This window comes from Heterocephalus glaber, unplaced genomic scaffold (assembly GCF_053883595.1).
Source record: "Heterocephalus glaber isolate CG9 unplaced genomic scaffold, H.glaber_assembly_v1.0 deba00001532, whole genome shotgun sequence".
NCBI classification, from domain to species: domain Eukaryota; kingdom Metazoa; phylum Chordata; class Mammalia; order Rodentia; family Bathyergidae; genus Heterocephalus; species Heterocephalus glaber.
Window position 1 is genome coordinate 27,437,238 of NW_028258330.1, and position 18,880 is coordinate 27,456,117.

Consider the following 18,880-nt stretch of genomic DNA (forward strand, 5'->3'; position numbering starts at 1 on the left):
AAGGCTTCCCCAGAACTTTCCAAGTCTGACACAAAACCCAGAAGCAACAAAGGAAAAGAATGACAGATTTAAGTGCATGAAGTCTAAATATATCCTGCAGGGCTCAAGAAACCATAAGCAAAGGTAAAGCCAAATACGAACAGGTAAAAGATGATATATGTACAAGAAACCTGTTAAATGACACTAATACATAAAAAAGCTTCAACAATTCAGTAAGAAAAAGACAATTCAGCAGGAAAAAGTGGGCAAGTAACATGGGACTTGTAGAAGAAATACAAACACTTTAAGGGCGTCAACATTTTTTTTTTTCGACACAGGGACTTGCTACGTAGTTCTGACTGCAGCAGTGCTCCTACCTCATCTCGTCGTAGTGCTGGGATTATAGGCATGCATCACCATACCTGGTAACAAACATTTTTAGAGTGCTCAATGTCACTGTAAAATTTTTAATTTTTTTTCTGTTACATGGTTTTAATTCTTGTACTTAGCTCTTTGGATTTGGGGTTTTGGGGGGGGAGCGTTTAAACAGGGTCTCCTGTGTAGTCCAGGCTGGTCTCAAACTCACAGCAACATGGCAATCCTTCTTGCTCAGCCTCCCAGAGTGTTTGGATTACAGGTGTGCACCAGCCTGGCTTCAAGTTTTTAATTTAATTTAATTTGGGGGGCTGGTACCGGGGATCGAACTCAGGACCTTGCACTTGCGAGGCAGGCGGCGGAACCACTGAACTAAAACCCCCGGCCCCCAAGTTTTTAATTTTAATGAAGTAATTTATCAAGTTTTCCTTTTGTGGACCATGATTTTGGGTCAAGTTCCAGAACTTTTATTCCTAGGCTCCTAGGATTTTCTTCTGTTTTTTTCCTAAATGTTTGAGTTGCACTTAAGGCCACAGTCCATTTGGAATTAATTTCTACAAAGTACAGGGTTTAGGACAAGGCTCTCTGTTTTGTCTATAGCTGTCCAGCTGCACCAGCAGTGTTGATTTTTTTTTTTTTTTTTTTTTTGGTAATTTTTTTGAGACAGGGTCTCACTATGTCATTCAGGGTGGCCTTGAACTTGTGGCAATCCTCCTGTCTCAGCCTCCCAAGTACTGGGGTTACAGACATGATCTACCATGGCCTGCCTAGTATTGAATTCCTTCGTACCTTCGTGAAAGAGCAGCAGTGTGCCTCTGTGAATGCATGGATCTGCTCTGGATTCTCTGTTCTGTCCCACTGTCTCCCCCTCACCAGTAACAATCTTTACTGCCGGCTGTATGGTAAGCTTTAAAACTGCACAGAGGAATCTGTCCCACTTTATCCTTTCTCAAAATTGTACTATTAGCCAGGTGTGGTGGCTCTGGCCTGTGATTCCAGCACTCTGGGAAGGTGGGGCAGGAAGATTCCAAGTTGGTGCTCAGACTGGGCAACTTAGTGACTTAACAAGAACATGTCTCAAGGGGGCCGGGGATTTAGCTCAGCGGTTTTGCTGCCTGCTGCACAAGCGCAAGGACCTGAGTTTGATCCCCGGTACCAAAAAATAAATAAATTTAAAAATAAAAGAACATGTCTCAAAATGAAAACTAAAGAGGTCTGAGGATGCAGCTCAGTAAGAAGTCCCTAGGTTCAATCCCCAGCGCTGGAAAAAAACAAAAAAAAGGTAACAAAAAGAAAGCCACTATGAAGCAACAAAAAACAGTAAACTCTAAAGTCTGCAGATATTGGCAATACCAGATACAGAATAAAGGAAAATACAACTAATGAAATAAATGTGAAAGATAGACAAGAAGGCATTACATATGTACGTACACCTAAGCAAGGTCTCAGAGAAAGGAATAGAGAAGGGACAATATTTAAATCATAACAGCTACTTAGAGCAAAACCACACCCAAAAAGCACAACTTATCCCAAAGCAGGATAAATAAGAAAATCTACACTTAGACTCATCATAGTAATCCTTTAGAACTTCAAGATAAAGAATGAATCTTACAAACCAGGCGGGTGGTGCATGCCTGTAATCCCAGCACTCAGGAGGCTGAGGCAGGAGGATTCCCCTGAGTTTGAGGCCAGTCTTGGCTACATAGTGAGTTCAAGGCCAGTCTGAACTGCACAGTGAAACCCTGTCTCAAAAAAAAAAAAAAATTAAAAAAAAAAAAAGAGTAGGGTGTACTGTGTACACCTATAATCCCAGCATTTAGGAGACTAAAGCAGGATCACAGAAGCCAACTTGAGCTACGTAGTGAGACACTGTCTCAAAAAATAAATAAATTTAAAATAGAAACAGACTCTGTTTAGGCTGGGGGTGTAGTTCAGTGGTAGAGGGGTGCGCTTAGCTTGCACAAGGCCCTTGGTTCAATCTCCAGGACCAAAAATAACAAAAAAAAGAGATAAGCATTGACTCTTTTAAAGGACAAAATAAAGACACTAATAAAGTTATGTACCATGTTCATGAATAGAGCAGCTCAACATTGTACCTAAAGTATAAACTCACTATAATTCCTGCAAGTAATTTTCAAACATTCAAATACTGCTAGGCACAGTGGCACACACCTGTAATCCCAGGAGGTTGAGGCAGGAGGACTGCAGATTCAAGACAACACTAGGCTGGGGATGTAGCCCAGTGACAGAGTGCCCTTGGGTTCGATCCCCTGTACCAAAACCATAAATACACACACAGAAGAGCAAAAGTTCACAAATTACCATACTAACTTCTGAACAGAACAGGGAAGACTTCCTTTTGAAGTGGAAAGGTCTTATAGATGCCATGGTAATAACAAGATTACTCCAAGATCAACTTGTTATTTTAACAGAAGAAAAACAAATTCTAGTTTTGCATTAATATTACATTTGGCAGTTAAGTATTCACAAGTTTATTTTTCTTATGAATAAACTCACCAAAACTGAACAGACTTTGCCAAAACTTTGCCAAAAATCCATTCCAACTGCTTTTTTCCCCCAGAATCATTGTAGGCCTTACACATCAAGGTGAAAAAGATTCTGCAACCTCTTCCAACTTTCTGTGTTTATTCCATGAGGTCCTTTCACATTCTGCCACAACCAAATGCTTTACTCTTTTCTTTTTTCCTGGTACTGGGGACTGAACCCAGGAAATGCTGAGCTACCACCTCCCCAGTCTTTTTTATTTTTAATTTTGAAACAGGGACTAAATTTGCAATCCTTCTGTCTCAGCTTCCTGAGCATCTGGGATTAGAGTTGTGCACCACCACACAAGGCTGAAATGTCTTACTCTTTGTATTATTTTTCTCTTGTTGCTGACAAAAATACCCAACACCCAAAGTTAAAGGGTAAAGGGTTTTTTTCAGCTCACTGTTTGTAGAGGTTTCAGTCCATAATTGGCTGGCTCCAAGGCAGAGTGGCGCATGCCAAAGGGGCATCACAGAGGAGAAACAGTTCATGGCGCCTACACAGTAGCAAAAGCAACAAGGGACCTTAACAGTGACTTTCTGCCCCTGTTTATCCTATCCAGACTACTGACACTAGGGCGGGTAGCACTCACACCCTTAATCCTAGTGCCCTTGAGCCTAGCACTGCACCATGAATCAGTTCCAGTATCACACATTCTAGGTCCAGCCATCTATGAAAAACCCTATGACCACACGAGGCTTTGGGGGGATATCTAGACACAAACCGTAACACCCTTAAGCAAATTACTGTCTTACTAAAAAATATGTCCCAATAACATATATATATATAAAATTATCATTCTGTACTGTTATTGTTCCCACTGTAGTCTCAATCCCTGTATTAATAGTAACTTCTAAGCAAATCAACTTTTATTTCACAGAGAGGGTGGAACAGGTAGCTAATAGAGAGCTATCTGTCATAAGCAAATATTGTAACTAATCAACAGAGCACATCCAATATAAAGCACATCTAACAGCCACAACACACATCACTTTTCTGTCTTCCTGAATGGCAAATGGACACATCTGTTATATGACCCAAAGGTACAGAAGGTCTCTACAGTATAAAAGCAAAGGTATATACACACTAAAATGATGCTTGGTAAGCAGTATTTCAGTTCCACATCTTGCTTAGGAATTATCCAAATATCCAGAGTTAATCCATTTATTAACTCCCTTTAAAATTAGCCTGAAGTCCAGAGGTGTGGCTCACAGGTACAGTGCTTGCCTAGCATGCACCAGGCCCTGCGTTCAGTCCCTAGTACTGCTATATCAATCAATCTGTCAGGCAGTCAGTCCAAGGTTGTTTTCGGTTTTGTTTTTTGAAGGTATAAAAAGATTAAACCCAGGGCTTTGCATATCAAGTGTTTTTGTCTTCTGGTGCTAGGTGGAATGATGGTCCTGTACTGCTAAACACAAGGTTTACCACTGACCTGTGCCCCCAGCCCAGTCCAAAGCTTTGAAGTTAACTGGATCTTGGACATTTTAAACTGACACATCACAAAATGTAATCTCTGCTGATAATGAAACATTTCTTGGAATTCAATTGAGTTGTGTACAATTTCATAGTCTTTCCTATACGTGATATGAAAGTTACATCAGCTTCTCTAGTCAGTAAAAGAATATAATCAGTTTAAGAAGTTCAGATGAAGCTGGGAATAATGGTACATGCCTGTAATCCCAGTATTCTGAGAGGATGAGGCAGGAGAATCCATGTTCAAACCCAATCTGGGCAATTTAGCAACTTAGTGATAACCAGTCTCAAAATAGAAAAAAATAGTAAGTAAGAATGACTGGGGATACAGTTGAGTGTGAAAGCCCTAGATTCAATCACAGTACTGGGTGGGGGTGGGGGAGGAATCCTCACGCTGGGTGATGGAAGAAAAGACTGCAACTGAACGGGGGAATAACCTGCAGTGATTTTGCAACTCCACACCTGGAAGCAGAGCAGAGTGGGGCAGGAGCACCTTTACAGAGGAAGCACTGCTAGCAGGGAGCTGGAGGGACTAAGGTTCATCCAATGAATTCAATGTTCATGTGTCAGGCTGGGCATGGTGTCACAGGCCTGTAATCCTAGCACTCAGGGGCCTCAGGCAGGAGGTTCACAAGTTTGAGGCCAGCCTGGGCTACACACTGGGCTTCAAGGCCAGCCTGAATTGCACAGCAAGATCCTGTCTCAAAAAAACAAAAAGGATCCCAGCAAGAAGCCCATGTGGACCAGAGCTACTTGGGTGCACCCAAGTTCCAGCCAGGGCCCTAACCAGACTCCAGCAGCTTGGGCCCACACACCCCAGCCAAAGGCCCACCTAGAAAAGAGCCACACAGGCCCACAAGCAACAGCCAGAGGCCCACCCAGATTTCATGAACAAAACCTCAGTTGCATGTGAACTAGCATAAAGAATCAATAACTGGGATCTTTTCTTATTTGTTTTTTTTGGGGTACCAGGGATTGAACTCGAGACCTTGCATTTGTGAGGCAGGCGGCAGAACCACTGAGCTAAATCCCTGGCCCAGGGATCTCTTCTTATTAAAAAGCTTCTGCAGGGCCAGGATTTAGTTCAGTGATGCTACAGCCTGTCCCACAAGTAGAAGGTCCTGAGTTCAATCTCCGGTACCAAAAACACCCAAAAAAACAAAAAGCTTCTGAGCAGCAAGAGAAACCACCAACAGTGTGAAGAGACAACCCACAATGTGGGAAAAAATTTTCACCAGCTGTTCCTCAGACAAAGGTCTACTATCTAGAATATATAAAGAACTTAAAAAATCAGACCTCCCAGGGCTGGGGATTTAGCTCAGTGGTTCCACCGCCTGCCTCACAAGCGCAAGATCCTGAGTTCAATCCCCCATACCAAAAAAAACACAAAACAAAACAAAAAATCAGACCTCCCAAATTTCAAGACCTAATCCAAAAATGGGCATCTGAAATGAACAGACATTTCTCAGACAAAGAAGTAGAAACAGCAAATAAACATATGAAAAAATGTTCAACATCTCTGGTCATTTGAGAGATGCAAATGAAAAACTTCCCCCGTACCAAAAAAAAAAGAAAAAGAAAACAAAAACAACGCTGAGATTCCACCTCACTCCAGAAAGAATGGCTGCTATCAAGAAATCAACCAATAACAAATGCTGGCGGGGGCTGTGGGGAAAGAGGAACCCTTCTCCACTGTTGGCAGGAGTGTAGACTGGTGCAGCCACTGTGGAAATCAGTATGGAGATACCTCAAAAAACTAGGATTAGAGGTCCCATTTGACCCAGCTATTCCCCTGCTGGGTATCTTCCCAAAAGAATTAAAAGAATCATACCACAGCGATATATGTGCACCCATGTTCATAGTGGCACAGTTTGGAAAGAGCCCAATTGCCCATCAAATGGAGGCTGGATAAAGAAAATGTAGTTTTTTTTATAAAATGGAGTACTACTCAGACAAAAAATGAGAAATTAGAGACATTTATAGCTAAATGAATGCACGCTGAGGCGATACTCTTAAGTGAAATGAATAGGACAGATATACATAAATACCAAACAGTTTCTCTGGTATGAGAAACTGAAAGTGTAAATAAGGATTAAAAGGTATAATAGATAATCTGAAATAGGAAAAAAAGGTCCAAAGGGGAAGGGGATGTGGGAGGGGTTGGCAAAAGGAAAGAAAGGAATGGAATTAATATGAGTAATGGCAAAAATGGAAACAAAGTCTTTGTAAATAGGGAGGGATGGAGTAGTTGAAGGGAGGGCAGGGGAATGGAGAAAAAATAAGAGCCAAGATACATCATGTAAAGGTACAAATTTCCAATGATGAATGTCATTATATTGTATACCTAAAATGTACCAATAAATTAATTAAAAGCAAAACAAAAACCCCAAAATTGGGCCGGGGATTTAGCTCAGTGGTTCCACCGCCCGCCTTGCAAGTGCAAGGACCCGAGTTTGATCCCCGGTACCAAAAAAACCCAAAAAACCAAAAAAAACCACAAAATAAATAAACGGTCATATGTCACTGTGGGAAGATATCAAAGCATACAAGGGGCAAAAAGAAAGAGAATGAATGCTGTTACCCAGTAACTTAGATGCAACTTTAAAACCAGCATAGAGTCTTAACCCTACCATTTAATTGTCCTGTTTATAAGTATCCAAGGAGCCACAAAACACAGAGTGGAGCTGGGCTAGGTGGTGCCAGCTGTAATCCCAGCATTCAGAAGCTGAGGCAGGAGGACTGCCACCCCGTCTCAAAAAAATAAAACACTTTAGAGTGGATTCTAAGTGGAAGTGGGCAAGGGAGTGGGGCCTCAACACACATTGCTGGCCAGGTGACCTGATGGCAGCATGACATCATGGGACTGAGGAAGAATTGCAGGTGGTGGGGTCACCTAGTCTGGGAAGGGGCAACAGTGAGACGCATGGAAGAGCGCAGCACGGAAACTCAGTCTCACCTTATGAATCCCCACAAGAGCAGGCCTCCATGCACCCAGCTAACACACAACAAGGACAGCTGTATTTGATGGTCAGAAGGAATCTCGGTCATTATCCTAATAGAGGAGAAGCTGCCTGAGGCCACTGTTAGGTGTCATCCTTATGGACTTACAAAATACAGGAGCACATGAGATGCCTCCTCATTTCACATGGAAACTCGGAAAAGTAACACTGAGGTCAGAGGGGACACAATGGAGTCACTAAAAGAACATTTATTATATAAGTGTGGGCGAGTTTTGTTTGTTGGGACTTTGGAGACTAAAACCACTGGCTGGTGAATCCCTTGTACTTCAAGCCCTAAGAAATACAGGGAATCACAAAATAAATTTATCTTGTTCCTTGTTATGACTCAAATCTTTCTTTCTTTTTTGTGGTACCAGGGATCGAACTCAGGACCTTGCGCTTTCGCTTTCAAGGCAGGCTGCAGAACCACTGAGCTAAATCCCCCGGCCCTGAAGACTGAAGCCATTGACCAGTGTCTGCTACCAAAGTGGTCTACCACACCACGGAGCCACGCCTCAGCCCCAATGGCAAGTGGTTTAATCTGAAGCTCAGGTTCTTATCTGTTAAAATGGGAAGAATAACATCTACCTCATAGGGTTGTTATCAGGATTAAGTGAGTTTATAATATGTATAGCAGTTCCTGGTACAAAGAACGTGCCACTTCAATAGTTATTAAACAAAATGAATTTTAGAGTATACATAGAAAAGTGGGCCATGGTGGCACACACCTATAATAAAGCACTCTGGGAGGCTGAGATAGGAGGATCACAAGTTTGAGCACAGCCTGAAAACCTAGCAAGACAATGACTCAAAATAAAATTTAAAAGAACTGGGCCAGGGATTTAGCTCAGTGGTTCTGTCACTTGTCTCGAAAGCGCAAGGACTCGAGTTCAATCCCTGGTACCAAAAAAAAAAAAAATTTTAAGAATTTTTAAAGAGCTGAGGATGTAGCTCAGTGTCAAGTTCCTAGTTTCAGTCCCCAGTACCAAAAACACACACACATTCAGAATGTGACCCTAAAGTGGTTTACAGAAAAAAAAATTTTGGTTATATAAATTCAGTTTAGACAATTTTAGTAGGAAATCAAGTTCTGAAAAAAAAAAAAAAGATGACATCAGTGAAGATGGTAACATTACATCGTAAGTAACAAAATCATAAGTAACAAAACATACTGGATTTGCTAGTAAATGAGGCTGCCTCCAACATATACAATTAAGTCCAAGAGTCAAGATTGCTTACAAGCACATAGCAGCAGCTAAAGAATAAACAACAGGGCCGGGGATTTAGCTCAGTGGCGCCACACCTGCCTCGCAAGTGCAAGGTACCAATCCCTGGTACCAAGAAAAAAAAGAATGAACAATGACAAAACATCCTGAACAAGCTTCCACCTAGTACCTGTGCAAAGTAAATACATCAACAAAACCTGGTACAAAACTGCAAAGGGGAGTACCTTTGCTGTGGTATTGTCACACTTTGCCACTAGGAGTCACCCAAGGTCACCCAGTGAATGGGGTTGGGCGGGGCGGGGCGGGGCGGGGCGGGGGGGGGGGACGGGGGGGGGGGGACGGGACGGGACTAAGAATTTAGAATTCCCAGAAGCCAGCTGCCCATTCAGAATCCAGACATTCCCTCCGGGTCCATGACGCTACGGCAGTATCCCAAGGCACCAGCAGCCCCAGACCTAAGGAGCCCTCAAAAGTTCAAATTAAGGGATTTTTCAGCCCAGGTTGCCCAAGGGCCATACCATGTACTACCCTCTTCTACCCACAATGTGACATAAAGCAGCAAGGAAATGGCAGAATCCACTTTTTAGAAAAGGGACCAAATGAGTCCTGTGCCATCAAATAAGATATTATCTATTATCCCTACAGAAATTGAGGCTCAATGTGTCCAGGATCATGTTGCCAGGCAATAGCAGGACCATATTCAAACTTGGGAGGGTCAGACCCCAGCACTTGGTCACTCTACCAGGAGCAGAAAGATCTGGGAGAAGATAGTGTCCTTGGAGGGTAGAGGAGAGTCACTTTCTTGCCTGTCCTCGAGCCTGCCACAGCCTCCCCACTAGGCCAGGACACTTGAGGACAGAAGTCACTGCTTGGCTCACCTTCCCAGCATAACCCCCGAGCTTCATTCACAAGGGCTCCTGCACTCCAATCAGAAATTCTCACCTTTATTTTTCAAACCTGCCTTGACTTCCCCTTTCTGCCTTTCCCTGCCCCAATGCCTTTCCCAAGCTCTCTCCAAACATCCACACCGTCGGATCTAAGATCAGAACCCCAGCCAGGCAGCACCCAGACTTCTTCCATGGCTCCCACTGTGCCAGAGAAGCTCTTTACATGATAGAAATTATGTGGCAAACTCTGATCGTCATTCTTCAAAATTGAAGTATAAATTATGTAAAGAAAAACACATCCATAGCTGGGCGAGGTTGTGCCCACCTGTAATCCCAGCACTCCCTCCAGAGGCTGAAGGCAGGAGGACTGCCATAAGTTTGAGGCTAGTCTGAACTGCACAGAGAAAAAGAAAAGAAAAGAAAAAAGAACTGTTAGACACACAGCTCCTCAACTTCAAGGCCGTCTGAACTGCCTGCCTTTCCTGTTCTCCCAGGCAGTGCCCTCATCACCCTGCACAGGGTGGTTTCAGTCTCTGACCACAACACTGCCCTAGCGAAAACCTTTGAGTAGCTTCCTCCTGTTCTAAGGACAAAATTCTACAGAGACAGAATATACGTGCTTCTTGCCTTTGACAAAGAAAAACAAAAAGTCAGAACTAAATCTGCCTTTAAGAAAAGAATTCAAACTGGGGTGGTGGCCTAAGTCTGTAATCCCAGCACGCTGGGAGGCTGAGGCATGAGGATCACAAGTTTAATGTCAGCCTAAGCAACTCAGAAACTTAACACGCTGTCTCAGAAACAAAGGGGAGAAGCCAGGCATGGTGGTATTACCTATAATCCCAGCACGCAGGAGGCTGAGGTAGGATTGTAGTGAGTTCAAGACTGGTCTGGACTACATATTGAGGTCAAGGCCAGCCTGAATTACATAGCAAGACCCTGTCTCAAAAAGAAAAAAAAATTTCCTTGAAAAAAACGGGGTGGAGGGTATGCTGGGAATGTAGCTCAATGCAAAGGCCCTGGGTTCAATCATCAGTACAAAACAAGAAAACAAGAAAAGGAAGAAAGAAAAATAAACGAGGAATTCACTTGGGCTGGGGTGCAGACAGAGCACTTGCCTAGCCTGTGCAAGGCCCCGGGGTCATCCCCAGAACCACAAAAGTATAAATAAATGAAAGAATTCACTTCAGATAAAGGGAAACTTAGGCACAAGGCTCTTGGACCTTAAAGAAAGGATTTTGTTTATTCAGATGCTGAGCTGTAAAATGTCTCCATCTGGGGTGATGAGAAGGCTAATTCACAACTCTGAGGTTTAATTTCAGCACATGAGCTACTGGTCAACTTAAATTTGTTGTTGAGTTTGCTTCCCCTTATTATTGCTCTGCCCATATCCCACAGTTGTGTTTCTTAAACAATATAGCATTCCTACTTAACGTGCATAATAGTTTTGGTACATATTCCTTTGTGCCCCTTTTCCCCACCTCTCAACCCAGGAAACCACCAATGTACTTTTTATAAATTTATATATATATATGTGTATATATATATATACACACACACACATTTATGTATATATACATATATATATACACACACATATATTTTTATATACACACACACACACATATATATATATATATATATATTTTTTTTTTTTTTTTTTTTTTTTTTGGCAGTACTGGGGATTGAACTCAGGACCTTGCACTTGCAAGTCAGGCGCAGCACCACTCAGCTAAATCCCCAGCCCTGGACACAATATAATTTAGCCCTCACCAGCTGATAAACACTTGGTGCTATGCTTTAAAACTAGATGTACCTGAAGAACCTTATATGCTCATAAGTGGGGCTTTTGGAAAGTGATTGGATTACAGAAGCTTACAGCAAACTTGCTATTTGGAGATGGTCTGGTTGAAGAACCAGGTCATTGGGAGTGTGGCCTGGAATCTCCCTCCCCAGCTCATCCCCTCACTCTCTGCTTCCCCAAATTGATCTGAGCACATTGTCCTCTGCTATTTCCCTCTGCCATGCTGTCCTGTCTGGGAGCCAGTTGATCATGGACTGTAAACATAAGCCAAAATAAACCTCTTCTCCTTTACTTTGCATGTCAGGCACTGTGCCTCAGAGATGAGGGGAGGGACATGACTATTAAGACATATTTTGGTACCAGGAGTGAGGCTATTGCTGGACTCCCTGATCATGTGGTTTAGACTTACTACAGAAGCCAATCTTTTCTATAAAAAAACACATACAATTTGGAACTGGCTTGCAGGAGGAGTTTGGAAAGATTTGGAAATGCTGGCTAGAAAACCATCCCAAAAATGCTGTAAGCCAAGCTTGATGGGGAGATTCTGGTCAGAGCTCAGAAGACCAGAATGCTGATAGAAATGCAGATGGTAGACTTTTGGGAAGATGGCAGAGTGGTGAACAGCAGAGAAACAGCCTCTCTGAGACTTGGTGTCCAGACACTGGAATATAGCAACATGAGGAAAAGAAGGAGGGGAGTGGGTCCCTGGAACCCAAGAATCTGAAGTGAGAATTAAAGCCCACAGGGAAAGTGAAGAGAGAGACCTCCACACAGAAGAAAAAGGTAGCAAACGGTACATTCTCCTTGAGCCCTGACTCACTGCATAGGAGGAGCAGCTCAAATCTGCAGACACATTATGACTACTGGCAACCCCAGAGGCCTGCACCAAGAAACACAACAAGGGAACAGAGCAGTGGCTGCAGCAGGCTGCAGTAGCTGATGAATTATTCTGGTTCAGACATCCCCCAGGAGAGGAAGATTGGATGGGAGCCATCTGGCAGAGAGACCAATTAAGCCTGGAACACAGAGCAGCTCGGGGTTGGCTCCATCTAGCGGCTCCCAGTGTCAGGGTGAGGCAGAACTGAGTTCAAGTTGGCAGGAGTTCAAGGAGCTGAGTTCAAGCTAGCAGGAGGCACATGGGGTGCTGCAAGCTAAACAAATTGGGTTCCAGCCTCACAGAAACCAGCCTGAACTTCAGTGGAACTAAAGGTGCAAGCTTGCTAGGATTATCTACTACCCTGAAAGAAATCTATGGATGGCTTGCTGGGATAAATCAATATATATCTGGGCTTTGTCTGCTCACTCTACTAATGACAGCAGAGATATATTGTGAAGTGGACATTTTTTTCTTTTTTTTACTTTGTTTTCATTTTGCTTTATTTTCTTGTTTGTTCTTGGGTTTTTTTTGTTGGTTTTTTTTTTGGTACCAGGGATCGAACTCAAGTCCTTGCGCTTGCGAAGCAGGCAGCGAAACCACTGAGCTAAATCCCTGGCCCCTGTTCTTGTTTTTCTAAGAGTGTGAACATTCTAGTTTTTTGTTGTTGTTCTGTTCTATTCCTGTTTCTATTTCTTCCTTCTCTCTTTCCCTCTCACTTTCTTCACCAAATTCCCTAAGAGCACATAATCTTCATCTGTGCTCCAGCCCTGCTTCTAATCTCTTCCTCTTCTTCTATTCTTCTTTCTCTATTTTTCTCCCAACCCCTTTTAAATTTTCTCCTGAGGCCCTCGGTGCTCTGCTTGCAGTTAAAAGTAGGTCTGCCTGGCAGAGACCTGTCTGCAGGTCCATACCACCACCACCATGCCCGTGATATTTGGTTATTGGGATGTCCGCGGGCTCCCAACTATGACAGAAGCCAGTGGCTGAATGAGAAGTTCAAGCTGGGACTTGACTTCCCCAATCTACCCTACTTAATTGATGGGACTCACAAGCTCACCCAGAGCAATGCCATCATGCGCTATATTGCCCGTAAACACAACCTGTGTGGGGTGACAGAAGAGGAAAGGATTCGTGTGGACATTCTGGAGAACCAGCTTATGGACACCCGCATGCAGCTCGTCATGGTCTGGTACAGCCCTGACTTTGAGAAAAAGAAGCCAGAGTTCTTGGAGGGCCTCCCTGTCAAGATGAAGCTCTTCTCACAGTTCCTGGGGGAGCAGCCTTGGTTTGCAGGGAACAAGATCACCTTCGTGGATTTCCTTATGATGTCCTTGACCTGCACAGTATATTTGAACCCAAGTGTCTGGATGCATTCCCCAAGCTGAAGGACTTCATATCCCACTTTGAGGGCCTGAAGATCTCAGCCTACATGAAGTCCAGCCACTTCCTTCCAGGTCCTTTGTTTCTAAAAACAGCCACGTGGGGAAACAAGTAGGACCATGTGATACCTCAACACAGAAGGGGATCTGTCATTGAGCCTGCTGGCCAAGGGGGCTGGACACACCTGGCTCCCTGAATCTCAGTTAAGTCTTATCAGTATTGTTTTTCTTCTTTCTACTTTTCTCTTCTGAAGGTCTCTCTGGCTCCCTTTCTGTACTAATCCCTCTGTAGTCAAGGCTCTGTACTGCTCCCCACTGTACTTCTGCGAAGTTGTCTTCCTTTTCCCCTCCCTAAATCCAATTATATTTTTCCTGCCCTTGTTTTGAGGAGCCCAACTGACTCTGAGCTTTCCAGGACTACCTAAAAGATTAGTACAACCTAGTACTGCCTGGTGTGCAGGACCTAGCTCTCAGCATGGTGACTCTCCAACCCCTGTTTTTCCTTGATCTGGATATCCCTCCTCTGTGTTCTCAGGATGTTTCTCCATTGACTTCTCCCACTGTATTGCAGTTGGTTTGGTTTTTTTTGTTTTTGTTTTTGTTTTGCTACTGGGGATTGAACTCGGGTCCTTGTGCTTGCACAGCAGGCAGTGAAACCACTGAGCTAAATCCCCGGCCCTGCAGTTAGTTTATGTGTCCAACACAATCACAAGTTTCTTGAGGAAAGGATCCAGACCATGTTGGACATTTTCTCTGATAAGTATGACATTGCCTGACATAGGTCAATGTTCAAGAAATTTGGAAACTTGAAAAAATTGTTCTCAAGGGAGCTTTGGTGGGCCTGTACAGCCAGTATTGGAATTTAGAGCTCTGGGAATAGCTCTTATAGTGCAAGGAGGTACAGGATAAGGGGCAAAAGATTTCACATGGTCAGGTGTTGGAGTCTGAGCCACTAGCTGTCTCTCACATAAGCATTAAGAGGTTCCAGCTGCCCTTGCAACAAAGTGACGAGATGCACAGGCTGAGCTTGTTGGGTAGCAATGTAGAAATATATGCAGTTTGGGGCTGTGACATTTTCGATCAGGTCAACCATAAAGGAGAAGGACTAATTGGAGAAGCACCTGGTGAGCAGCTTCCTGAAACAGCAGTTGTACCATGGATTCTGGCCTTGGTCAGGCACTGACTAGGATGTAGCTAGTAACAGGAAGCAGATTTGAGGAGAGTCCTGATGAGCATTTGTCCATAAGATCAACTGACTCCTGCAGTTAAGAAATAGGATAGCAATAGGTGCTCAAGGTCACTGTACAATAAATGATTAATAAAAATATAAAACAATGTCATTGAAGCTAAAATTTTATAAATCCAGTAAGAAAAATTATTTAAACCAACAGTTGTTAAATTTTAACTTAAAGACAGACATGATAAAAATATGTAGGAAAAATAGAAATTAACATGAAACTATAAAAAAAGTTAAGCAGATAAATAAAAATACCAAACCAGGGTAAAACAGATTTGGATCTATAGCAGAGGTCAGCAAACATTTTCCACAGAGGGCCAGTCCTTTGTGGTCTCTCATAATTCCTCTACTGCATTGTCACAGACCACACCTAGTAAATGGTTATGGCTGTGCTCCAGCAGAACTTTATTTACAAACCAAACAACTGATTCAAATATGTGCAAATGACTTGAATAGATATTTCTCCGGAGAAGATATACCAATGCCAATAAGCAGATGAAAAGTTGCTCAACTTCGCTACTAACTAGAGAAATTGAAATCGTTCCTTTCTGGAATTGAGCATTTCTGATGAGAAGGTTGGTTCCAATATGATTTGAATTCACTCGTAGATCTTTCTTTACTGAGGTTTTTCCCAGACAAGATTAGCAGTTGAGTTAGTAGAGGATAGCCATCATCAATGTGAGTGGCCATCATACAGTCACTCAGGGCCCTTACAGAACGAAAACATAGAGAAGAGGTGAATGTGCTCTCTCTTTGAGGCATCTGTCTTCTCTTCTCCTGGAATATCTGCACTCCTGGTTTTCTGGCCTGGAGATTTAATTTGGGATTTACACCATCACACCCCATTCCCATCTCCACTCTCAGGCCTTTGGACTCAGAATACATCACAGGCTTTCTTTGCTTCATTAGCTTGTAGATGGCACACTGTAGGATTTCTCCATCTTTGTAATCACATGAGCCAATTGCTAATATAGGTATGTGTGTAAGCAAAATAATGTATCTAATCATCTATCATTTTTGTTTGCATGAAGAACTATGTCTAGTATACCTAACAAAAACATACAGAGATAGACTACAATAATCATGAGTGAATTGCTAAAAGCCAAACAAAACAGAAAATGCTAGAGGATACTCATTTATTTGGAGACTTTTTCTATTTGGGAGGGATTGACTGACATGTGTTATAATAAAACATCTTTCCTCATGGTAAAAAAAAAAAAATTTTCTCCTGAGGTTAAACTTGCCATATTGATGGCATCTTTATTGTATACAATTTTCTGGTTTGTTTTAGGTTTTGCTATATAACCACAAATACAGTTCATACTGTTAAAGGTGGCAAATTAATAGTTACCACAGCTGTGAGTTTGAGGTCAGCCTAGGCTACACAGTGAGTTCAGGCCAGTGTGGACTATAGAGTGAGACCTTGTCTGAGAAAACAAAAACAACAACAAAAATTCATAATCTGAAAGTCAAAGGATAGAAAACAATACTCCATGCTACAAGCACCTGGAAAAAAGCAGGGGTAGCTGTTGTCTTCACAGACAAAGTAGATTTCAAGCCAAGACTGATCAAGAGAGAAAAGAAGGCCAGGAATTTAGCTCAGTGGTTCCGCTGCCTACCTCACAAGCGGAAGGACGAGAGTTCGATCCCTGGTACCAAAAAAAAAAAGAGAGAGAAAAGAAGGTCACTACATCCTTGTAAAGGGTACAATCCAAGAGCAAGAGACAATGATAAATACATACACACCAAATAGTAGTGCACCCAACTCTATAAAACAAATATTAACAGACATGAAAAATCATATAAGCACTAATACAGTTGTAACGGGGGACCTCAATACCCCACTGTCACAAATACAGATCAACTATACAAAAAAAATCAACGATGAAATATTACAACTGACCAAACATCTGAACAAACAGACTTAGTAGGTTTAGAGTGTTCCACCTCACAACATCAGAATACATATTCTTCTCAGCTACATGTGGTACTTTCTCCAAAACAGACCACATACTAGCTCACAGAGCATGCTTAAGTAAATGCAAAGAAACAGAAATTATCCCATGTACATTATCAGACCATAATGCAATGAAACTGGAAATCAATGGCAAAAGAAACCACAAAAATTCATAAACACATGGAAATTAAATAATGGCCTCCTGAACATCCAATGGGTCACAGATAAGATTAAAGAAGAAATTAGTTTATACAGTTAAATGATAATGCCAGTACAACATACTGGAACTTATGGGATGCAATGAAAGCAGTCCTACAATGAAGCAGTGAATTCTTATCTCAGAAAAACAGAACAAGCTCAAATGAACAACTTAATGTTGAACCTCAAGCTTCTAGAAAAAGAGCAAGTCAAGTCCAAAGCTCATATAAGGAGAGAAATTATAAAGAGTAGAAATTAATGCAATGGAGACTAAGAAAACAATACAAAGAATCAAAATATCTGAGTTGGTTCTTTGAAAGATTAAATAAAACTGACAAACCCTTACCCAACCTTATCAAAAAAAAAGACTCAAATTCATGCAATTAGGAATGAAAAGGCTGAAATCACAACAGATCCTGCAGAAATAGATCATCAATATATGCTTTGAGAACCTGTATTCTAATAAGATGGAAAACAGAAGAAATAGACAGATTCCTAGATACATATAAATTACCAAAGCTAAATCAAGAAGATAAAAAAATTGTAAATAAACCAGTATCAGTCAGTGAAATTGAAGATGTAATTAAAAACCTACCAACAACGAAAAGCCTAGGCCCTGATAGATTGCCTGGTGAATTCTACAAGAAATTTACAGAAGACATAATGCCACTACTTCTCAAACTCTTTAATGAAATTGAAAGGGATGCAATACTCCCACATTCATTCCTAGAAGCAAGCATTACCCTGACACTAAAAACAGAAGGATCCAGCCAAAAAAGAGAACTACAAGCCAATCTCTGTAATGAACATAGATGCAAAAATCTTCAGTAAGATACCAGCAAACAGGCCACATGTGCTATGCACACCTGTAATCCCAGCACTTGGGAGGCTGAGACAGGAGGATCACTGCAAGATGGAGGCCAGCCTCAGCTACATAGTGAGTTCAATGTCAGCCTGCATAGCAAGACCCTGTCTCAAAAAAAAAAAAGATACTGCCAAACAGAATGCAGCAAATCATCAAGGTTATACACCATGACCAAGTAGGATTCATCCCAGGGATGCAGGGATGGTTCAACATATGCAAATCAATAAATGTAATATACCATATTAAAAAAGCCAAGGACAAAAACTATATGATCATCTCAATGCAGAAAAAGCGTTCGACAAAGTCCAACTCTGATTTGTGATACAAAAAAAAAACCTACAGAAAATTGGAATAGACAGTCTTTATCTCAATCTGATAAAAGACATCTATATGGGGATTTAGCTCAGTGGTTTTGCTGCCTGTTGTGCAAGCGCAAGGACCCAAGTTCGATCCCCAGTACCAAAAAAAAAAAATTGATAAAAGACATCTATGACAACCAACAACCAATGTCATGCTAAATGGACAAAAACAAAGCTTTCACTCTAAAATCAGGAACAGGACAAGGATATTCACTATCACCACTACTATTCAGTACAGTTCTGGAAATATTAGCCAGAGCAATTAGACAAGAGAAAGAAAAGAAATAAGGATAGAAAAGGAAGAAGTTAAATTATCATTATTTGTAGATGACATGACACGATACTCTACATAGAAGACCCCAAAAACTCCACCAAAAGACTTCTAGATTTTTTGGGGGGGGTACCAGGGATCGAACTCAGGACCTTGCACTTGTGAGGCAGGCACAGTGCCACTGAGCTAAATCCTCACCCCAAAAGACTTTTTAATAACCAAATTCAGTAGTGTAGCTGGATATAAAGTCAACACTCAAAAATCAATAGCATTCCTGTATAAAAATAACAAACTCACTGAGAGAGCAATTAGAGAAACAACACCTTTCACAATAGCATCCAAAAAAATGAAATACTTAGGAATCAACCTAAGCAAAGAAGTAAAAGACCATTACATGAAAAACTACAAACCTCTGAAAAAGGAGATCAAAGAAGATATCAGAAAATTCAG

General features: G+C 41.9%; 1 pseudogene; it reads left to right on the plus strand.

Moving 5' to 3' along the window:
* Positions 1-1,102: 1,102 nt before the first annotated feature.
* LOC147824721 (glutathione S-transferase Mu 1 pseudogene) lies at positions 1,103-18,589 on the plus strand (annotated as a pseudogene).
* The last annotated feature ends 291 nt before the right edge of the window (positions 18,590-18,880 follow it).